Raw genomic sequence first — 6,000 nt, forward strand, 5'->3', positions numbered from 1 at the left:
GTAAAGGCAAAGGAGGAATGGCGGTGGTCAATGAGTGGTGAGGAGAGGTTGAGCGTGGTTGAGGGGGTGAGGGACAAGTGTCACTGGGAGTGAGTCATGGTGATGGGGAGGAGAAAAGAATGCGTGTTTTTACTGAGGCTAAGTATAATTAGTGAGTGTGTAGCTAATTCTATGTTTAGAAAAATGCATGCTAATAGTATAAAAAATTTACAAAATGTTTAAGTTAAAAATAATAATTTAGAATTTAATCATGATACCAGAAATTATTTTGGGAATATATAAAATTTAATTTATTAACATATCAATAAATTCAAACAATTAATTTTAAGAATTGTAATAACTAAATTAACCATCTTTTTATAAAATAAAAATTTAAAATTCAAGCCATCTGTTACTCAATTTAAATCATATAGTTTTTTTTATTATTTATAAATGACTGAAATTCTAATTTTAATTGTATAAAATATTTCATTAAAATAAAATTATATACAAAAATCCTAATTAAATCAAACTCAAATAATTATAAAATTAATTTAATTATGTCTAATAAAATAATTTTGAAATAAATAATTCAAACTAATAAAATATGTCATAAATAATTTATAATAAAAGTTTCAAAAATTCGGGTTATTATAACTTTAAATTCTTGAAATTAAAAAACAAATTTTCTATGGTAAAACAAGATATCTTTTATTTTTTTCTCGAAAATTTTTTTTTTCGGAACAATATTAATAAATTGTCTTTGCTTTAAAGCCTATTCATGTATGTCAAATAAAAAAGTAAGACGTTAATTATATTAAGTTTTAAGTTGCAGGAAAATATTCAAATACATGTCTTTTTTAATAATTCATATTTGTAGCAATGAAAGGAGTGAATGAACATAAAACTGTAAGCTTCCAAGCAATGAGAAGATCCCAGTCCAAAGCTCTAACCACGTGCCTGTTGAAGAATGAGCCGGTGACTCATAGGTAGTGGCTTGGTTAAGAAAAACCACCGAAGCCATAGCGAAAGCGAGTCTTCAATTTGTTTCTTGTGTCATTGTAAAGAATCTTTGTCCTGTTTTTCACATTTTCTCCGTTATATAATATATAATATAATTAAAAATATAAAAATTCTTATATTCTAATAAGAAAAATTATAATATAATATAATAATTAAAGAAAGATTTCTCAAGTTAATAAATAATTTAAAGAAAAAGAAAGTAACGCACGTTGGAGAACTCCATTCACGCAAAGCAACACGCTTGGCGAACGCTCCCCACGCCCAACGGCCCACACATCACACCTGGCGGAGCCCCCTTTGTTTCCTCTCCCACTCTCGGCGGATGAAGCCCACGCCTGACGGACCTGCTCCTTTGCAAGTGTGAATGTTGGGCTCTTTGCTCAAATTCTCTAATACAAGCCTAGATTAAACACAAATACAACTCCCAAGATTCAACAATTGAGGCCCAAACTTAATGATCCATAACATCAAAAGCCTTAATCACATTTAGGCCCAGTTTGCCTAAGCTTCTTAAATAAGCTCTTTTGAAAAAAAAAAACTTAAAATATAAGAACTTTTATTACTAGCAGCTTATGAATAAGTTATTTCGTGATTGGATTTTAGTTATAGAAGTGCTTATTTTAAATTTGTAGTGTTTGGATAAATGACTCAAAAAAATACAATTTTTTGTACACAAGAAAATAGTATTTAAATAACAATGATAACTCATACATTTTCAATATTGAATGTTAACTATCACCAAGATTACAATCGATTATGTAATTGATTCTTTATTTGCTCTCTTATTAGTTTAATTTTTCTAGCACTTTCAACATTTGGTTCTTCCCACGTAATATCATTAGAAACTGGTTCTTCTACTTAACTTTCACCCATAAGATCAAAATTTTCATGGAATTCTTTAAAATGTTTATCACTTGTGTCATTCTGTTGAATAAAATTGTGTAAAGCCATACAAGCGCCAATGATTCTAACTTATGTTTCCAAGAAAAATGATGGCATGGCACACAAGATTTTTCATCTTGCTTTGCAACATCCAAATAAACGTTCAATTTTACATCTAATACTAGAATGATAGTAGTTGAACACTTCATTTCTTCCTCTTGCTCTTGACCCAATCTAAAGTGCGGAAGATGGTATATGTGACCTTTATAAGGACCTAAGAAACCCATAAAACACGGATAGTCAGAATCTACCAAGTAGTATTTGCTTAGCAAAAATTTAGTACACCACAAAATCAATTAATAAAAATAAAGAATTTAATCGAATATACATAATAGTAGTCTCAAATGTGCGAACCTTCAGGAGGAAGAGGGAAATGAAGACTTGATTTACGCACGGTTTGATTGAAAATTTTAGTATCACGTGCAGATCCCTCCCAACCTGCCCATACAAATGTGAAATACATGTTAAAATCATATATTGCTATCACATTTGTAGTTGTGATCTCCTTTCTACCAATATATGGAATTTTCTTATCGGTAGGAACAACAACAGGTATATGAGTTTCATCTATTGCACCAATACAATTTTTAAAATATGGATAATATCTTTTATCATTTCTAATTTCCATTGGAGTATTTATGAATTGTGGATCAGTTGATTGAATAATATGTTGGGCAAGCTTCCAAATAATATCCAATACACAATGAAATTATCTAGAAATGGTTTCTCCTAAATGTTTGAATCTTTCTTCTACATTACGTATTGAACCTGGTTGTGCAATGATATATAAAAATATACCTACTTGTTCATCAATTTCAATACCCTTTATTGTCCTTAGATTGTAAGTATTTTGTAAAACATCCAGCGATGAAGGAATACATGCTTTTTCATCCTAAATTGTTGGTAGCAACGAATAAGATGCCCATTTAAAAGTTAATTTACCTAACTATTTCCTGTCAACCTTGAAGTTCTTCGTGGATTTTTGAAAATTGGCACAATTGTATTTGATATGAAATTTTCAGTTGGTAAACTTTCAGTCATAGTTATTAAAACCGGATCGGACTAGCCGGTTCGACCGAAAACCCAGTAAACCGGTGGTCTGGCCAGTTCGATTTACAATGCAGACTGTTTCTGCAATTAACCTGGTCAACGGTGGTCAAATCCATTGAAAACCGGACAGTTCAACACGAACCGATGCGGCTCAGGCGCATGACCCGCGCGTCTCTACGGTGCACCGGCAGGCATGCTGGATCACAGTAGAAGTACCTTGTAAATTAATTCACAAAAACGCAGCACCTGGGACTCGAACTAGGTCACCACCCTTGCCACTAACCAAGACACTCTTCTTTGAAAATTATAGGCTAATAATAAAATATATAATAAGAGGAATGCTAGGGGCCAACAACTTTGGTATCTTATAACCATTAATTGGCCATCAATAGTATTTTTAATGGTGTGAGATTACATCCAATGGTGACAAATCACTCAATTTTCTTTTGATGGTTAAGTGCTGGCCAAAAAATATAAAAGTTGCTGGCCCCCTAGACTTTTCCATATAATAATAAAGTTTACATGAAAATGCTCTAAATCTACAACCATACTCTAGTTCATATGTGTAATATTAATTTTATTTATATGTAACTTTTAATTAGATTAGACCCATTAAATTAAAGACTAAAAATTTATATAAATTATATATATATATATCATATTAAAATAATAAGCTAATGAAATTGATATAAAATTTATTTAAATTTAAATAATATGAAATATTAAACACTAATTTTTATTTTTCAATAAATATTGTATTATAATTTTATATATTTATTTAATTATTACCGGGTTAAACAGTTCGACCACTGAGCCATCGGTTGAACCACTAACTCAGTGACCCAATAACTTTATCGGGTCGATTGCCGGTTCGGTTTTGATAACTATACTTTCAGTTGAGCTATTAGATATCCTATCATACAAATATTTTAAACTAATATAAAATAATAAACACTAACCACACCTGTAAGAAAATCAGAATTTCTAAATAAACACTAGTTCACATCTTAAATATAAAATAACAAACAACCATAGGAAGCAATAAAGAAACATAATTATGAAAATATTTTTTGAACATCACATAAACATATTTAAGAGAGACATTCTAGCCAAAAAACTTTAAGAACGAGACACATCTGCTAAACTATGAGTCCTTAACTAACCAAGTTGTAAGGCAGAGTCTTCAAGTCTTAGAAAAATCTTTCTATTTGTGTTTTTTGCCATTAGTCTTGTAGCTATAAAGAATATATCACTCCCCACTTCTAGCCCAAACAATTGTTTGAGAGTAGTTAAACAAGTTGATATACTTGTTACATTATTTCTATGAGCTATTTTGTTGGCCTTTTCTTCTTCAAACACATTAATTATACCTTCTAGTTGAGTTGAAAGTTGAGAGGTTCCCAATCTTTTATCGCCCCCCCAATCTTTCTTCTCTTTTATCTCATTGCACTAGAAGATGTTGATTCATCATTTAACTCATTCTTTAAACTTTCTTCCTCATCATCATTATCTTCTTCATTATCTCTATCGTTATAACTATCATTTTTATCTTGAGAGGGTGCCCATGCACCTATACCAGCAGCTACAATATCTTCAAAAAGGAACTCTATTTCATCAAGATGTTTTGGACCTTTCTCTCTAAATTTTGCCACATCAGGATTTTTCTATGAGACTATAAAATAGCAATTAAAAATCTCTTTCAGTAGAATTGATATTTCTGAAATAGTTTAAAAGAATGTAACATACCTGAATATTAGCCTTCCACCAATCATCACTTGTTTGTATGGTCTTCTTAATAGGATCCCAACCAAGATCGGTCTCCTTTCCTTTTAGTTTAGCCCATAGTCTCCACTCTCTTTTTATAGCTTCTCACTTATTTTTAAATTGTTTATACTCATAACTCAAATCAGTCTGTTTCATGAACTTTGTTTTCAAATTTTCCCATCCAGCTTTGTTAAAATGTGTTCCAGGTCTATTTCCAGCTACCATATCTTCTTTACATATTTTCATGAATATAATAGTATTTCGTTCATTCCAATTAGTTTTAAATTTTCTTCCGAACTTGCCACTTTCATGAACTTGTTGTGGAAGAACATAAAAAAAATAAAAAAATATTTTGTACATAAAGAGATACATAAAAAAATAGAGAAATATTGCAAAACAAGAAAATGACTCTATTCAGAAAAAAATAGCAAATTATATAAAAACAAAACCACATGTGAAAAATATAGAATTGAAATTAAGATTTCATACCACACACAATGTTAAATATAAATTTACTAATAAAAATAGAGTGGTAGAATGATAAAAAAAATAACTGAAAGGGACATATATAGCAAGTGGCTCAGATGGAACATTGTGTGAAATGGTGGTAGAGGCCAAGTACTTTCAACAGATGAAGTATTGTATGAAAATGGTAGAAGGTCAGTACTTCTAGCAAATGAACTATTGCATGAAAATGGTGATGGAGGGCCAATATTTCCAGCAGAAACAGGAAATATTTTTTCATAGAGCCAAGAATGAAAGTAGCACAATATTGGAATCTTTTGTGAATGGGAGTGATAAAATAACTTCTGAGTAAGAAGAAGTTATATTTTTCTACTTCTTCAAAAGTTCTCAATTAACTTCTCGGAAAGTTAAAAGCATTTCTAAAAAATGGTACCAAACACGCGTAATATAACTTTTCATAATCTAAAAGTAAAAAAAAAAAAAAGAGTAGCTTTTGCTCCTTTCCAAACGGGCTCTTAGAAGACTTGAAGATCTAGATGATTAGTTTTTTATTCTTTCTAGAAGCATAAGAGATTTGGTCATTTCAGATTTGTTGGGTTTTCATTTTGAATTTAAAATGGAAGTTTGTAGCTTATCTTCTTTTTTTTTCCGAAAGATATGATTAGGGTAGTTATATTATCTTCCTCTCCAACGGATAAGATTAATTTAAGTTTTGAATTTGAATTCTAGAATTTGGGATATAAATAAGTGAGCATAGCTCATAGAGAAGGGCATCAA

Source organism: Arachis hypogaea, chromosome 7, assembly GCF_003086295.3.
Source record: "Arachis hypogaea cultivar Tifrunner chromosome 7, arahy.Tifrunner.gnm2.J5K5, whole genome shotgun sequence".
Classification (NCBI taxonomy): domain Eukaryota; kingdom Viridiplantae; phylum Streptophyta; class Magnoliopsida; order Fabales; family Fabaceae; genus Arachis; species Arachis hypogaea.